This window comes from Triticum aestivum, chromosome 1D (genome assembly GCF_018294505.1).
Source record: "Triticum aestivum cultivar Chinese Spring chromosome 1D, IWGSC CS RefSeq v2.1, whole genome shotgun sequence".
In the NCBI taxonomy this organism is placed as follows: domain Eukaryota; kingdom Viridiplantae; phylum Streptophyta; class Magnoliopsida; order Poales; family Poaceae; genus Triticum; species Triticum aestivum.
Window position 1 is genome coordinate 313,059,655 of NC_057796.1, and position 19,525 is coordinate 313,079,179.

Here is a 19,525-nt window from a genome sequence, read left to right on the forward strand (position 1 = left end):
GAAGAAGAAGGGGGCCCCTCTCCCCCTCTCTTCCGGTGGCGCCGGAACGCTGCCGTGGCCATCATCATCATCACCGCAATCTTCACCAACACCTCCGCCATCTTCACCAACATATCCATCACCTTCCCCCCTCTATCTACAGCGGTCCACTCTCCCGCAACCCGTTGTACCCTCTACTTGAACATGGTGCTTTATGCTTCATATTATTATCCAATGATGTGTTGCCATCCTATGATGTCTGAGTAGATTTTCGTTGTCCTATCGGTGGTTGATGAATTGCTATGATTGATTTAATTTGCTTGTGGTTATGTTGTTGTCCTTTGGTGCCCATCATATCAGCACGCGCGTGGATCACACCATAGGGTTAGTTGTACGTTGATAGGACTATCTATTGGAGGGCAAGAGTGACAGAAGCTTCAACCTAGCACAGAAATTGATGCATACGGGATTGAAGGGGGACCAATATATCTTAATGCTATGGTTGGGTTTTACCTTAATGAACGTTAGTAGTTGCGGACACTTGCTAATAGTTCCAATCATAAGTGCATAGAATTCCAAGTCAGGGATGACATGCTAGCAGTGGCCTCTCCCACATAAAACTTGCTATCGGTCTAGTAAAGTAGTCAATTGCTTAGGGACAATTTCGCAACTCCTACCACCACTTTTCCACACTCGCTATATTTACTTTATTGCTTCTTTACCTAAACAGCCCCTAGTTTTTATTTACGTGCTCTTTATATTCTTGCAAACCTATCCAACAACAACTACAAAGTACTTCTAGTTTCATACTTGTTCTAGGTAAAGCGAACGTCAAGCGTGCGTAGAGTTGTATCGGTGGTCGATAGGACTTGAGGGAATATTTGTTCTACCTTTAGCTCCTCGTTGGGTTCGACACTCTTACTTATAGAAAGAGGCTACAATTGATCCCCTATACTTGTGGGTTATCACGCCCCCCTTTCCTTATATAAGTGCGGGAGGAAGGAAGGAGGAGTTGGCGCCCCTCTCCCCTTTCCTTTCTCTCCCGAGGAGGGAAAGGCAGGAGGGGCCACCCCTCCCCTTTCCTTCCCTAAGGGCTCACCAGCCAACGAGAGGGACGCGCCAACCCCCTAGTGGGCTGGTCTAAGCCCTCCTTTGGCCCATTAGGCCCATACACTTACAGGGGGTGTCCGGAACCCCTTCCGGTGACCCGATGACTACCCAGTGTGCTCCGGAACACTTCTAGTGTCCGAATACCATCATCCTATATATCAATCTTTACTTCTCGACCATTTCGAGACTCCTCGTCATGTCCGTGATCTCATCCGGGACTCCGAACAATATTTGGTCACCAAATCATATAACTCATATAACACTATATCGTCAACAAACATTAAGCGCGCGGACCGTACGGGTTCGAGAACTATGTAGACATGACCGAGACACCTCTTTGGTCAATAACCAATAGCGGAACTTGGATGCCCATATTGGCTCCTACATATTCTATGGAGATCTTTATCGGTCGAACCTTATGACAACATACGTAATTCCCTTTGTCCATCATTATGTTACTGGCCCGAGATTCGATCGTCGGTATCTTCATACCTAGTTCAATCTCGTTAGCGGCAAGTATCGTTAATCGTTCCGTAATACATCATCTTGCAACTAACTCATTAGTCACTTTGCTTGCAAGGCTTCTTATGATGTGTATTACCGAGAGGGCCTAAAGATACCTCTCCTATACTCAGAATAACAAATCCTAATGTCGATCTATGCCAACTCAACAAACACCTTCGGAGATACCTGTAGAGCATCTTTATGATCACCCAGTTATGTTGTGACATTTGATAGCACACAAGGTATTCCTCCGGTATCCGGGAGTTGCATAATCTCATAGTCGAAGGAATATGTATTTGACATTTAAGAAAGCAATAACAATAAACTGAACGATCAATATGCTAAGCTAATGGATGAGTCTTGTCCATCACATCATTCTCCTAATGATGTGATCCCGTTATCAAATGACAACACATGTCTATGGTTAGGAAACCTTAACCATCTTTGATCAACGAGCTAGTCTAGTAGAGGCTCACTAGGGACATGGTATTTTGTTTATGTATTCACACATGTATTTAAGTTTCTGATCAATACAATTCTACCCTGAATAATAAACCTTTATCATGAATAAGGAAATATAAAATAACAACTTTATTATTGCCTCAAGGGCATATTTCCTTCAGTCTCCCACTTGCACTAGAGTCAATAATCTAGATTACATTGTAATGAATCTAACACCATAGAGTCTTGGTGCTTGTCATGTTTTGCTCACGGAAGAGGCTTAGTCAATGGGTCTACTACATTCAGATCCGTATGTATTTTGCAAACTTCTATGTCTCCATCCTTGACCTTTTCATGAATGGAGTTGAAGCATATCTTAATGTGTATGGTTCTCTTGTGAAACCTGGATTCCTTCGCCACGGCAATTGCTCCAGTGTTGTCATAAAATATTTTTATTGGACCCGATGCACTAAGTATTACCTAGATCGGATATGAACTCCTTCATCCAGACTCCTTAATGTGCTGCTTCCGAAGCAGCTATGTACTTCGCTTCGCACGTAGATCCCGCCACGACGCTCGGCTTGGAACTGCACCAACTGACATCTCCATCATTCAATATAAAAATGTATCCGGTTTGTGACTTAGAGTCATCCGGATCAATGTCGAAACTAGCATCGACGTAACCATTTACGATGAGCTCTTCATCACCTCCATAAACGAGAAACATATCCTTGGTCCTTTTCAGGTACTTCAAGATGTTCTTGACCGCTGTCCTATGATCCACTCCTGGATTACTTTGGTACCTCCTTGCCAAACTTATGGCAAGGCACACATCAGGTCTGGTACACAACATAGCATACATGATAGAACATATGGCTGAGGCATAGGGAATGACTATCATTTTATTTCTATCTTCTGCAGTGGTCGGGCTTTGAGTCTGACTTAATTTCACACCTTGTAACACAGGCAGGAACCCTTTCTTTGACTGATCTATTTTGAACTTCTTCAAAACTTTATCAAGGTATGTGCTTTGTGAAAGTCCTATTAAGAGTCTCGATCTATCCCTATGTATATTGATGCCCAATATATAAGCAGCTTCACTGAGGTCTTTCATTAAAAAATTGTTATTCAAGTATCGTTTTGTGCTATCCAGTAATTCTATATCATTTCCAATCAACAATATGCACTACAAAAAAAATACACTTCCGTGATGATACGTGTTTGTCACAGTAGGTCGCGTTTTTTGTCATGCATGTACATCCATGACGATTTTATGACAGAATCAAGATAGTCATACCTGTGCTGTCGTAGAAGTGTTCCATGACATTATCAAAATTATCATCACGGAAGTGTCCACTTCCATGACGATAAATCACGCGTCACAGAAGTGCTTTCGTCAAGGGTGACCAACACGTGGCATCCACCGTAACGGAACGTCGTTCAGCTATCGGGTCAGGTTTTGGATCTGATAACCCGTTAACAGCCCCGACCAATGGGAAATTTCCATGTGTAAAATTCTTATTGGCCGGACAAAACACGTGTCAGCTCGTCAGTGGGTCAGATAGGCGCCTATGATATGTCGACACGTGCCACGGCCCACCACTGGCCCATTTAGCTTACAAAGCCGGCCCGTTTGACTTGGTCAAAAGTTAATGGGCTGGCCCATGAAAAGCCTATTAACGGTCTCTTCGCAAATAGCCCATTTTACGGCCCGTTAACTCACGGCCCGTTAGGCCTAGAGGAAATCGGCCCAACAACGTCATGTGGGCCGTCGAATATAACACCAGCCCATTTCACTTTTGGCCCATGTATGGCCCACGACGTCTTTCGGCCCATATGAGGCCTTTGTATCTTTCGGCCCTTTACAGGCCCACGGTGACTCTAGCCCATAATGAACAGTAATTTTCTTTATACCCGTTAACGGCCCGTGATTTACATGGGCCGTTTCTAGCCCGTGTTAGCTTTCGGCCTATTGACGGCCCATACGTTCTTGGGCTCTTTTTTGGCCCTCGATTACTTCCAGCCTGTTACTGGCATGTTCCCCTAATGGGCCAAATTCGGCCCATGGCAAGAGTCGGCCCGTTACTGGCCTGTTCCCCTAATGGGCCAAATTCGGCCCATGGCAAGAGTTGGCCCGTTACTGGCCTGTTACCCTAATGGGCCAAATTCGGCCCATGGCAAGAGTCTGCCCGTTTCTGGCATGTTAACCCGTTGCGCCGTTTCCAGCCCGTCCTATATTCTGGCCCATTAACGACCCGTTATGCCTGTGACAGAATTAAGCATTTGCTGTCCTACGGCCTGTTACCGTGCTGGGCCGATACCAATTACGCCCGATTACGGCCCATGTAGACCCATTTATCCGACGGCCCGAGGCCCACCGATTACAGGCCCATTTATCGACGGCCCGTAGGAGACCCATGGATCCTACGGCCCGTATATGGCCCATGGTACTTGCGGCCACTAGCAAACCAGGGAAAAAGAAGACTAGGAAATAAATAAGGCCAAAACTAACGCTAGGCTATTAAGGCGACTGCACAGATTACATCCACTCGGCATCAAAGATCGCCACCAGTGCAAATATAGGGAACACCGTACACTATACAAAAATGGCTTGCTGTTTTCTTCAGCCGGTGGCTGCACGTTAAGAATAAATTTTGTATCGCACCAAAAAAAATTACAACTATATAACAAAAGGAAGGTTGGCATAAAACTTAACAGTCTAGCAGATAAATGCACCACCAGAAGTTCAGAAGCTCAGTTCATTTGACCTGACTGTTACGTTTTCATGCTATATTGTCCCATGGAGCACCATAACCCTCGCCTTCATTTCCCCTAGGCTCCTGAACAACATAGCAAATGTCTGATAGTCTGGTTTCAAAACCATGCATATCTTGACGACATTGAGCAATGTTTCTCCTTGTTTCACAAAGGGTCTCTGTTGGGAATGGACTTGTGTCTGGAGCGCAGATACAACATTGCTTTGAGCTTGCATATCTTGATCATGAGGCAGTTTGAACGATATTTCCTTAACAACCAACCCAGTATTACGCAGGAATGTGCTTTTGGCACTGTTAGTGGACAGGTACTGACCCACTGCAGCAAGAGCTGACATTGCGGTTATAGTTGCCTCGCCACCTTCAGAAGGTGGCGGTTCCACCATTTTTTCCATAGCTCGCTGAAAAGTTGACGTTTTACATTAGTAGTACCAGAACAGAAGATATTAAGGAGGTAGCAAAACCAAACAAAATAGCTTTGGTCTATATACATAACTTATTCTGGTGAACCCATGTAAAATATTAGTTGTATTTTATTGCAAAGTACATAATAAAACCAGGTTCCAAACATATGACCATGTACCATCGCTAATGTATTGTCTATTTCTTCACATTGTATTGAGGGCTAAGGATAAAGAGACGAAGTTTATAATACGGTAAGCATAGTATGACATCATTCATATCACAAAACAACTGAGAACAGACAAACATGCAATTGTAATGTTGTGTGGGCAAGTCCAGCACGGAACTAGATTACGGGTCAAGATCAAAGGAACATCACTCCTCTCTTTTAAACCTTGTAAGGTGCAATGATACGCTAAGACAATTGTGTATAAAATTGAAAAGAGTAATAGACATTGGCGGCAAACCATGCAGTTCAAGGCACAAGTCAGAGTAAGTAGTAGTTAAAAGGCATGAGGATTAAGGACTTACAACAGCGGCTTTGACTGGTGTAGTCATGCCCTTCTTCTTGCTGGTGTGACAGTCCTTGAAGATTTCCACAGCATTTGGTTCAGGTACTTTTTGGTCCTTGCGGGCTTTCCTTTGCATTTCGAACAAGTCAATATAGATCTGATAATATGGTACAGAGAAAAGAGTGAAACAGCAGCTAATTACAAGAGCCTCGTAGTGTGCAATATAGCTACGAGATCCTGTCGTCTGTTGGAATTTCACTTTCGTACGGTTGGCCTTGTTCTTTGAACAGTTCACCTACAAGAAGATAGATTTGTGTGGCACATGCGTAAATAGGACTTCAACATGTGATCTGATCACATATATATAATGTACCTGATACTTCGGATCAGACCAGTGTTTAACAAGGCCCCTCCAGTCTTCATCCGATATATTTTCCACTGGAGATGTTTGGGAAAGTTCACTGTTAGCCTTGCCTTCAAAGTGAGTTTTCCTCAAGTTATACCGATATTGTCGCAGAGCAGACTTGAAAACATGGGTGCAAGCTTGTCTGGTTGCATCATCTTGGCTATCCAACTTGAACCTCATCTGTTGAAAATTACGGGAGTCTCATTATCAGCAACCTAGAAAGTATGGGACGGAGCAAGACGATATTACTAGTTTCCATACATAACCATACTTACAGATAAATGGTCGAGGAAGGTGTTGAACTGGGTTTCGTCTTTGTCATTCCTGTACTGAATCCATGTAGGGAGATACGTACATGACACCTAACGGCAACTGCTGCCTCTGATACTAACTTGGCTGACTCTGTAGCATCACGTGGCCTTTTTAAACCTGCCTCAAAACGGATCTCCATTCTTCCTCCTCTAGATTTAGTTAACCTATCGAGCATTATCCCTGATGTTTGTTTCCTCTTGCGCCTAGGTGCTAGTCCAACAACGAACATAGGAAGTGTTAGTGTACATCAACCTGTGAGACTACATATAAAGAAGCATGCAACTGTAACTTGACTCCAGCAACTACCTTCTTGTTGTTGAAGCTCACAAGGTTCATCTGATATTGCCAACTCGTCTTGTGTCAAGAGTGCTTGGGAAGTAGTGTCAGGTGGCAAGGGAGCTTGGGAACATGCTGCTAGCTCAGTTGACGCACGAGCAAGTCGTGCAGCTGGTAGTACTGTGGTAGGTGTTGCAAGAACTAGGGTTGTCTCTGCTTGTTTGGTGGCAGCTATTTGTTTCTATTTGGCTTTTTTTTTCAACTCGTGTAGCATGGGATGTCGTGTTTGTAGAATTTTCCGCTGGACTTTGACCTTCTATTGCACCATCAGTACCAGCAGAATCTGCAGGATTCATCCGCTTCTCATTCCCTGACATTCTGTGTTTCTTCCTCTTTCTCTGTGCCATGTTATGTGAAGCCGACAAGAAAAACGAATAACAATTTAGTTCTTCAGAACATTGATGCATGATGCAGACGAACTGAACTTTGATGTTAGACAACCACATGATAGGAGGATGTAATATGTATGAAAAACAGGATGGAAGAGATAACCAGAACTATGATGTGTAAACTAAGAAGAAGACATTTCACCAAATTAGAAGCAATGCAATGGAAGGTAGACACCATATGAAAGATGCTACAAATATCGCTCTGCCAAGTTAACAGTGTCTCATCATAAATGGCGTTTAAACAAATGTGAAGCAGTACAAGAAATAAATCATATGCAAGATGCAAACAACATCACACTACCATGTTAGAGGTCTCTCGTCATTAGTGCCATTGCATATTCACAGCTTATGATGTGTAAACTAAGGAGAAGGCATTTCAACAAATTAGAAGCAATGAAAGCTAGACACCATATGAAAGATGCAACGAATATCACTCTACCAAGTTAAAACTGTCTCGTCATAAGTGCCATTTCAACAAATTAGTAGTACAAGCTAGAAAAGAATGTGAGATGTAACCTATATCACACTCCGAAGTCAAACGTGTCTTATGATAAGTGATTGTTGCAGGTTACACAACAGTAGTAATTTGATGTAAGAACATGGTGTGATAGACAGATAGTGTATGTTCTAGAAACAGGAACACGTGTCTTATTCAAGTATAATGTGTAAAGTAAGCAGATGGAATTCAACAAAATTAGAAGCAATACAAGCTAGACATCACACATAACATGCAACCACATATAACAGTGCCAAGTTAGAGGGAGCACCGGTGATGCTGCACTAGGGGAGACGTGCTCATCATAAACATAGCTTTGTTGAGTGTCTATGCATGTGTTGTCTTGGAAATTATCTTGGGGGTGTGGAGGATTAGAAACTGTAGAGGACCTCCGTTTGGAAGGAGCACCTTTATCAGCTGCCTTGCTAACTTCCTTCCGCTTTATTGATTTTGAATTGTCAAGTAAAACCGACAAGAAAAAGCAATAAAATGCTCTCTTCAGAACTCATTCATGCATGATACTGACAATCACTACTTTGATGTAAGGCAAACACATGATACCAGAATGGAATATGTACGAAAAACAGGACGGCATGGCATGTTCACAACTGTTTGTGTAAACTAAGCAGAAACCATTCCAGCAAATAAGAAGCAATGCAAGCTAGACACCACATGAAAGATGCAACCAATATGACTCTGCCAAGTTAAAAGCGTCCCATCATAAATGGAATTTCAACAAATTAGAAGCAGCGCATGCTATAAATCATATGAAAGATGCAACTAATATCGCACTGCATATACTAAAGGTGTCTCGTCATGTTGATTGATGCGGGATACAAAAAACCAATAGTTTTATGTAAGGACATGCTTAATAGATAGATGTACTATGTACTAAATACAGGAAGGCATGTCACATTAACAGGTATAATGTATAAGCTAAGCAGACTAGCACATGCAGTTTAACCAGATTGGAGAATTACAATCTAGACACCATATGCAACATGCAACCACATATCACGCTGCCAAGTTAGAGCAAGCACCTGCGATGCTAGTGTAGGGGAAATGCTGTAATCAACTACAGAGCTACGTTCAATATCTTCATCTAGCATTTCTGTTTCTTGAGAATCATGTCGGGAGGCTGACGCTGCATTCTTTAAATGAGGAGTAGTCCCCTTGCCTGCCTGCCTCGTCATAAGTGATTGATGAGGGATACACAAGAACATTAGTTTGATATAAGAACATGGTTAATACACAGATGTACTAGTATGTACCAAAAACAGAAAGGCATGTCATATTCAAAGGTATAATGTGTAAGCTAAGCAGATGCAATTTAACCAAATTGGAAGCAATACAAGCTAGACATCCGGCTAGAGTGGTGAGCATGATCATCTAGCACCTGAGAGCCTGGTGGGAGGCGGGCTGCTTCGCCACCATCGCAGCTTTTTAGTTGGCTTCCAGGTGATGCCTATCTTTGCTGGGCTTGTCACTGGCTCGGCCAGTGCCTTGACTAGCCATTTGTCTTCTGGTGCTCACGGGATGGTGGTTCATGTAAAAAAAATCTTTCCTTATCTTACCGACTTCGGCCTTTTGAATACAAGCTAGACACCATATGGAACATGCAACCACATATGACACCGCGAAGTTAAAGCAAGCACCTGGGATGGTGGTTCATTGCGAGCGAGGTCATCAACTCCAGAGCTACGTTTACCGTCTCCATCTGCTGACACTGCACCCTTTATAGCGCTGTAACGTGTCTTGCCTACCCGCATACGAAGCTGGAACGACTTCTCTCTTTTCTTTTTGGCTTCTCTCATGGCAGCAGAGTCTGAAATACCCTTGCATAAAAACACAATAGTGAGAGTAAGGGTGAAGTGTGTGCAGAACTAGTGCACTGTAAAAGTAGCAGATAGCAGGTGGCTGAAAAATAAATGACAGGAGACATATGATAGCTTTACAACATTGCATGGCAAACAAAATTAGATTCTACTCTGTATGATTTTGTAATATATGAGCACAAGAAATGCAGGTACTCCTCCAGCACACCACCACATGTGGTCATATCTAAGATAACAGTCGACTAAAAATAAATAGGTCAGTCAATTTTTTTTAATGAACCGTCCGATCTATAAGGAACGGGCAGATGGCCTTCGTCTACCTCCCGCCAGTCACTTTTGACGATCTTTCTCGAACTGCCAGCGACCACCGGCCCAGACCCCTGCCTCCGCCGCCCCGCCCTCCCATCGACCTCACACCACCGCCGTGCTTGGCAGCGCCCCCAGGCCATCCCTTTAATCCCGGCCGACCTCCAGATCGGGCGCCAGTAGCTCTAGGCCGCACACGCCCCTAAGATAAACAATAAGGCGCTGCTTCCCCGGCGTAATAGGCGTACTAGCGCCTGTTACGCCGGGGAATGCTTCCGTTAATTGGGAATACTCTGGCCAGAAATTGAAATTCAGGGGGGCGACGGACCTCTAGCTAAGGTGAAATAGTATATGAGGAGAAACCTTGTGCATCGCGAGTTACTAGGAACATCTAGTATCAAGAAGAAGCGGTCAACTAGTGTCTTCTGTAGGATGAATACCGTGCAAGCAGAGACGTAAGATTTGCATGAATAAGGGAAGAGGAGTACCTTTTTCGATTGCCGGTGTGGTCACCTCCACATGTCGCGTCGATCTTCTTCTTTTTACGGGGAAACCGATGTTCTGGAGGGTGCAGGCTTGGACGAACCCATGGCCAAATTGTTGACTGTGTTGCCGTGGTCGTATGTCGGCGGAGGGGAAGCAGATCCGAGGCGGCGAAGGACGGCATAGCAGGAACAGCTCCGGTGCGGTGGAGGGTGGCAAAGTTGGAGCGGTGAGGCGCAGGACGGCGTGGTTGAACTGGCTCGGGTACGGACGGCTCGGCCTCGGCTTCAACTACTAGCCGTGGAGGGCGTTGCGGTTGAGGTTGCGGTGGACGACGACGTCGGGGTATCAGCTCCGGCGTGATGGAGGAGGGCGGCGGTTGATGGGTGGGATGGGGTGGCGGACGGAGGACGCCGGGGTTTCGCTGCTGGTGGAGAGGTAGTTTTGGCGCCAACGGAGTACGAATGGGGAATCGGATGGGTGGGGGAACCATGTTTCGGTCTGGGACGCACTTGTTTTTGGCTTTTTTGAACAGAAGATGGGACGTGCTTGTTTGAAATTTGGGGAAAGTACAAACTTTGCCCCCCTCTTAAATTTCGAACCTACTGCGGGTCGGGGGTAGGATGGTAATCCCAGGTGTCCCAAATAGTGGGCGGGAGCGATTTCGGCCGTGCGCATGTGTGCTTAGGCGGCCATTGTGTATGAATGTTTTTCGGATGCGGTTGCGTGGCATCTAGATGAAGCTACAAACCTACCCCGGTTTAGACCTTTGGACGTCGGGCCGGTAGGTTTCACGGGTCGGAGTTATTAGAAAAGTAATTTCCTTGTACTACCAAACATTGGTCTCACGCGGTTTCGGGCGAGTAGAGGCTCTTTTGGCGCTTCGTTCGAAATTTTGAAACACAAGCATTCACGTTTAGAGTACTCTTGAACTATGAGGATTGACCTAAATAGACAACGTTATATTTGACCTTGTATGTTTGAAAACCTCATTAAATTATCCGCTTCTTTGTGAAATTTTGACACTTGAAAATCCTAACTACAATTATTTTGGAATGGAGGAGCTAAATTTGAATCTATTTTGTACACGACTACATATGCTATTATGTACAAAATCAGAGCAAAGATTGGTGCCCCCATAATTTAGGTATGGTTTACAAACGCCATGATATCAAATTCAAATAATTGAATGGACTTCATGTTGAATTCGATTTGCTTAAACCACCTTAAGTTGAATTCAAATGTATGCTAGTCCATAGGTAGCTATTTATAATGTCCATTGTGTAACTTTCGTATGTATAATGTGCTTTACACACACAACATGAACTATACTCACGTTTATATTCGATTGCTAAAGCGATGCATTGTCTGGAGTTCAAAATACTAACTATGTGGATCAATTGTGTCGAATTATAACATAGACATGCTCAAATTCGATAGAATCTAGATGTCTGATGGATCAATGACCGCTCCTTACGCGAATTGCAAATATCATGATCCCATCCTAATATTTGGATACAATTTATATCTTTAATCAATGTGTAGAGCAGTCTTTTACGTGTAGTTTCACTCTCCATCGGTGGTCTCTCACACATGCTCACACACTCTCTCTCGAGGTGTCTTTCTCGCACACATGCTCTAGATATAACCCTCCCTCCCTCTCGTAACCATTTACAACTGTTTTCACTAACCTTTATCACAGGCACTCTTTCTCTCGCAAACATACACACGCACAATCCTCATCGACACTTTCTATACACATGGACCTGCCTACGTGTCTCATGTACGCACATTATCTTTACGCCTGTCTCTCACGCATTGTCTCACACCTCTCTTCCTAATCGATGAGTATGATTCTAGCAGAGCATTCTGTAGGATGCCCCTTAAAGTTAGGTTGGATGAATAGTAATATCAGAGATAAAGGGGTTACCTTAGTCCGAGAACCTAGGGTTACAAATCCTAGCCGGCTTTGTCAGTGGACACAGAGTCCTTCACAATTCTGCTATGTTTGTCTTGTACGACTAGTCATCCATGGGTCTTCCTAATTGTGTCACGGGCCGACCAATGTGGCGCAGGACGGAACCGAACGAAGGGCCTCACCTCGACCCATCGGACCTCACGCGGTGACACACCCTCTGCCCCCACGTCTCATTATCTTCTCACACCCACACATACCAACACAAACACCACACACACAGAAAATTTCTCCTGGTGCCTCTATTCCCTCCCCCCTTGCATATACACACTCAAGGGAATGGAATCTCTTGTCGTGACGTCATATTCGTCTCTCTCTCTCTAGACCACTCTCATTTCTCGTGCTATCTCTCCCACCCCCCCCATCGGCCCCTCTATCCATGCCTCTCTCGAATACGTAATACACACACATACCTATCTAGGCCCCGCCAAATGCATCAACTACACATTCACACATGTTACATCACGTACCCCATTGATCTAAAAAGCCCTCTCTTCATGTTTATTTCGCATACAACATTCCTTTTGAATAAAGTGTGGCCAAAAAATTATTTTAGAGTTTCTACATATATACAACATTACAAAGTTGTATGGAGGAGTACGAACGCTAATTTGCATTGCATGGTGCCCACAATGATATTTATTCCGCACTGTGAATTTGTATATTTTTATACTATATACAAAGTTAGTCATAATAAAGAGAAACGAAGAGCATCTCTCTCTCCATCGCATACCCCCCCTATACGCCCCTTTCACGTATGCACACAAAACTATCTCCAGGTCCTCTAAAAGTAAGCCCCCAGAAAATTCACGCATGTTTCATCTTTCTCTCGCGATATATGCAATGGCGATCATTGTATTTGAAGCGAAAGCACGACACGTACATTGGACTTCAGAATCCACTCATTACGGTCACCATTTACGTTTAGTGGTTATTATACAGTCACGGGCTCACCGTACAACTCTGTATTTGCTCATGACATGACTAGTTGACCAGTTAAACGCTCCACGTGGCACCTCTAGTGTTGCATCACATTATCTCACTACCATCGTGCCCACCTGTCGACTTGTATCTACTCTACATCTACACTCTTATAAAAAACAGAGTTGGTGATGATGGTGTGCCTGCCATCCTGCAATATAGGCCGTCCGATTTATATCTGACGGATAGGAAAGAAACTATGGCAATTTTGCAAAAAGGTACCCACACACCTCTCCACATTTGCAATTAAGGCCTTCCCTCGTTCATCCTTTTCTCTCACAAGATAAACAAGTCATACAAATGCATCTTGATGTTACGTGCAACGCACGGGCATCTTGCTAGTAAGAATGAAAACAAACGACAAAAAAATATTTGGACGGTGGTTCGAAGTCATGACCGCGGGCACGGCGGACAAGGTGGCCTTGTATTGGTATGCTGAGCCGTCTGTTTTAACACACAGGAGCTGGTGTGGTGATTATACACACACGCACGCATGCACACGAACTACATCCACGCAACACTCACACAAACACATGCACCCACACACGCACGCAACACTCACAAGTACACACGCAGCCACGTACGCACGCAACACTCACACGCACGCACGCACGCATGCATGCACACACCAGTACACCACACGACCAACACACACTCTCACGCTCAAGTGCTCAACCTACACGTGCATGCGCACACATCAGGCCCTGACAGACACATACACAACCAGGTGATTCCCGCGCACGGGTTGGAACCTTGTCGCGCCTGCGTAAATTTGTGTTTATCTGACCTTTTGCCTATGCGAACTGACAGGTGGGACCCACAAGGAACGTGGTCAATTTAACTAGTCAACATGGCGCCACGCAGACTATTTGGCCGGTCAACAGAGTGCAATCCGATGCTGAACTGTGAGCAAGTGACCGTATAATCACCGCAAAACGTATATAGTGACCGTAATCAGCTTATTCTGAAGTTCGGTGACCGTATTACGCTTTTCTCTCTGTAGGCCCTCCAAAACTACATCTCTACACGTTCTCGCATGTTACATCTAACAACTATGCAATACAGCACTACTACTATACGCTAACACAATAAATCATATGTGTTTTTAGTTTTACTAGATATCATATTGTTACTTATAATTATTCAGTTTGCATACATTAAAATTGCCTTTGAAATGTATGGCCAGTATCATCTACCGCACGGGGAAAATCCCGCCCTTTCCTGTTTAATCAGGTTTGTATCGATGGATCGTGCGAAACAGCGAAACTATAGTACTATACAGTACTACAAGTGACAGTTCACTGGGCCGTCGTGTCGTCTACTCCTCCATCGTCAGAGTGGAGCGCTCGCTTTCATAAATCTTCTAGTCCCTTTCGCCGACATGTGGGACATCAAGATACCGGGTCCACGTGCCATACCGGAATACAGTGCAGAGCAGCCGGGGTGAAGCACCCCAGTCATGGCGCCGGCGTAGTAATAAGCAATGAGGCATCAAATCACAAAGCTGCACCTTTCCCGTAGTTAAGTTGGAGGGACGAAGCAACCAACATTTCACTCGTTGCTGAATCCGCTTCTCCCTCATCTTCTTCAACTTAACCACGTGTTGCTTCTGCCGTTGTTCTGCCTCATGTGGGACGCGGATCGACTTGGTAAAGCACTTACACATGGGACCGCATGTTAGCAAACTGCCAGGACAACGTCCTCCGAAAATGGGAAGCCTAATCCTAGACTTACAAAGGGCTACGTAGCTGCTACATATACTTTCCATCTAATCTATATATGCCCCCCTGATTTTCAGGTGGGGTGGGCCTAATCCTCTCCTTTAATCCAATCAAATAGTCCCACATCACATCAGTTCGTAACTTTACGTAAACCATTACGTGGATGTAGCATTGCTCAAATAAGAAACCTCCCCCGCCATCCGCGCGGCAAAATCACCTCCTTTTTACTAATCTTGATTCTATAATTTTTTAGATCAATATAATTGAGATTGGTATAGATAGCACACAGGAGCAAAACAAAGTGGTACAGTTAAGGGCATCCACAATGTGTAGCCAAATGTGAAAATAGCTTTTGGCATCGTGGGAACCATTGTGGACAGTGTTGCCAAAGCCAAAAAGATGGAACCGAAGCTCCCTGATTGATTGATTGAAGGAATAGAAAAATGCAACGTCTCTCCTCTTTCTCCCATACTTGGACGCATGTAGTACAGTATAGAGCACAGAGTCTACTCCCCTGTCCCTTCTATCACAAATCACAAAGCAGTGAGGCGTCAAATCACAAAAGCACGGACGAAGCAACCATCATTTCACTCTTCGCTGACTCCGCTTCTCCATCGTCTTCTTCGAGAAACCATCTCACCGCACTAGTACTCCTAGTAGTACTAGTAAAGGACTTCCTGGATGCAAATAAGGCGGTTGTCTCGGCTTGCAGTCGGCACTTGCGAACGACTTACCGTGGTCTCCCTCAATGGTGTTCTCCGTCGAACGCACTTCGCCAAACCACCCAAAAAAAAGATATCGTCGACGTCACCGCAATGGGGAAGGAAGTCAAATATAGTTACTACCTCCATTTTTTTATACACAAGGCCAGTATATCAAAATTACAATTTGCAAAGGGCCACTAACACTAATCGAGGCAAAATTGATGGGGTTAGCAACCAAGGACATTAATATCCCCTGCATGCATGCGGAAGTGAGAAGGTTGGTTTGCATGGCGCTGCATTAATCAAGAGATGAGGAGTGAGATGGTTAGCTCTTTGGTCTTTGGAGAAAAAAATATGCATTAATTGACACGTGAAACGAGGATTTGTATCGATTAAATCCCGCGAAGGAAAACCCCGCCTTTCTTTTTTAACACTAGAACTCCTAGTACGTACATACTTATCCTGTTTGGGTCTAGGCCTTGCATTGCCAAACTTCGCCACACATTTTTGCCAAGCTTGCCTAAAGTTTTCAAAATGAGAAGGAGGTACCCTTGCGCACGGCTGTCGCGGTCGCACCGCCCCCTCACACGGTCGCTCCTGCACGCCGCGGTCGCACCGCACCCTCACACAGTCGCTCCTGCACGCCGCAAACCCAACCAAGGGAACGCACCCTCACTGACACGTGCTGTCGCATGTGAACAAACCAAACTCAGCCATCCTATCGCTGACACATAATTTTCATTCATAGAGTATGTTTATCCAACCGCATGTTGGGGAGTATCCGTACGGCCCGTGTGGTGGTCTGTTGGGGAAGAAGAAGAGGTGAGGAAGAAGGAAAGAAGGGTTAGGAGACGTAGGATATTCATCCAACCGCCTGAAATGGTAGACTGACCCAAGTCAGGCAACTTGCATAAAAAATATATGTTTTTACACAGCAAAAGATCCATAAAAAAACAACATAAAGAAAAACTATCACTGCTCGCGGAAAGAGACGGCCTCGTCGTCTTTGGCTACCGGCGCGAACCAGCCGTCGCTGCCGACGTGTGTCTCCGCACCGTGGTTGTCCTCGGCCTCCAGCTACTCATTCAAGCGGAGCGTGCGGGCGCTCTGCACGGACGAGAGCACAGCCCGGTTCAAGTCGAGGACGTCTAGTTCTGCCTGCAGGAGGGCCTCGATGGCAGCGGCATCCGCGCGCTCCGCGTCGAGTCGAGCCTCCGCCGCCCGGTTCAAGTCCAGGACGTCTGGTTCCGCCTGCAGGAGGGCGTCGATGAGAGCGGCATCCGCGCGCTCTGCGTCGAGTCGAGCCTCTACCGCCCGGTTCAAGTCCCGGACGTTCGGTTCCGCCTGCAGGAGGGCCTCGATGGCAGCGGCATCCGCGCGCTCCGCCTCAAGTTGAGCCTCCGCCGCCCGGTTCACATCCACGACATCTGGTTCCGCCTGCAGAAGAGCCTCGATGGCAACGGCATGCGCGCGCTCCACGTCGAGTTGAACCTCTGCCTCCCGGTCCTCCTTTAGTATCGCCATGTTGAACCGCTGGTCCGCCTGCACCATGGGGGACTCGGACGCCGGCACGAAGTCGACGTCCATCGTCTCATACCCATCGGGGGCCTTCTGCGCCGCGACCTCTGCCATGAACATTGGATGGGCTTCCTCCTCCTCGTAGCTTGGCTCCAGAGAACTCGGGGATTGGCCCGCCGCAATGCGAGCTTGGGAACGGAGGTCTGTGGCGCCGATCGCTGCCGCGATTTCTGCGCGGCTCTCCGGCGTCAGCATCTTGTAGTAAGTGATCTTGCGGCGCACCATGGCTTTCCGGCGAACTAGGGGACGCTTGATGCGGGCTAGGGGATCGAAAGGTGGGGGAATGGGCTGGAGATTTGGTGTGGTTTTAGGGCAGTGGCTGGCGTAGGCCGAGCAGCGAAGGTTCTGGTGTGAATAGTGGTTCCGGTGATGACCGGTCAATCGGTTTTGACTGTACATCGCTCTTGTCGCGTTCGCGTTGCAGCCCGGCACGCTGGACCCTCCACGTCGCTCACCGAATGGAACGCGCTTCGTCTTGCGTTTTCGCTCGCTTGTGGGACCGTAGTTGAGAGCAAACCGACGTCCCTCCCCCTCCCCCGCCCGCTTCATTTGTTATACCACCACTCCCTCCGTTTTATGCGGAGTAAATAAAAACATAGGTAGTATACTACGGATGAGGATCCCCTGACGTGGCCGAACCCATTGAGTAACTGACATGCGGGGCCTAGCAAGCATGGGGTCCGCCAGTAAGTGACCGAAAGGGAGGGTAAGGCAGGGATACCTACGTCAGAGGATCCACTTCCACTATACTACTTTGACCAAATGTTAGAGTAATAATATATGACATGCAACTTACACAAATGTTAGAGTAATAATATATGACATGCAACTTACACAAAGCATACAGGGTCTAATGCGTTTTTCGAGGCTAACTTTGACCAAATGTTAGAGTAATAATATATGACATGCAACTTACACAAAGCATACGGTCAAATTCGTATGTGAAAGGAGTTTCCAATGATATAATTTTCACATTATACATCTCATGTACTATTAATCTTGTCAATAGTCAAATTGGATACCATCTCGAGTACAAATCTAGGAGTACGTATGAATCTAACAATATTGATTGGGCGTTGTTGAATGTTGATACCTTTTTGATCAAAGTAGAGATACTTTGACTACACATAAAACTTATATGTAAACTAGAAAGGATAGGGGGAGTATATTGTACGCTCAAAAAACGAAACGAACATTGAATACCCTTTATATATGATTTGCGGATGCTATGATCACCGGTTCAAAATTTTGAATCTGCCCAATCAATTTCATCTCGTTCCCTCTCGATTTCATCTCGGGGTCCGGAGATCTATTGAAAGAGGACAAGGGTGGGTACATGCGAATGATACTCGGTGGAATGTTCAAATGAGGCATGCGGGAGGATGGACTCGACTGGAGGGCGACATGATCGATGGAGAAGAGGGTTGGAGACGAATGAGAAATAAGCAAACGCCACATGATTATACTTGAATGGCTCAAATAAACAATAAGTTGTCTCGCTTGGCCTACATAGTGAAAGACCTAATGCGCAACGCGGAGCACTGACACTCGAATATGGCCGGGAAAACAGGGAAACCGACATGTGGGGCACACCCGTCGGGACGACGTAGCGCAGACTAGTCCAATGGAGGAGCTGGCCCACGACCTCCTCGCCACCGACAACCGTTCATGTGGGTCGTTGGGGCCAACAACGGGGCGCAGCTCCAGCACCGCCTTTGGACACGGCGATCGCGGTGAGCGACACGCTCATATCGTCGCTAGACACGGTCGGTTTCAATGTGCCGAGGGTGGCGTTAGTGTTGTGGCACGACCAACGGTATGTTTGGTTTGTGCCCAAGGTTGCCCCATCAAAGCATTGGGTAGCCAAAATTTTGGTTGAGGTATTGGTTGCCCATGATTTGGCCGACATTGGCAAGAAAAATGAACTAGAGTTGGCTAGATTTCATTGGCATGCCAAAGAAATGGCAACCATCCAAACAAAGACCAATCTTTGGGTCATGACCAAAATTTTGGTTGAGGTATTGGTTGCCCATGATTTGGCCGACATTGGCAAGAAAAATGAACTAGAGTCGGCTAGAGTTCATTGGCATGCCAAAAAAATGGCAACCATCCAAACAAAGACCAATCTTTGGGTCATGACCAAAATTTTGGTAAGGTGCACTTTGGCCACAATCCAAACACACCCCAACACCCGGCTCATCGAGGATGCACGGGGCGCCGCGACGCGTCCGCGGAGTGGTGTAGCGCGGCCAACTGCATCCTCTGGACCTGAGACCATGCC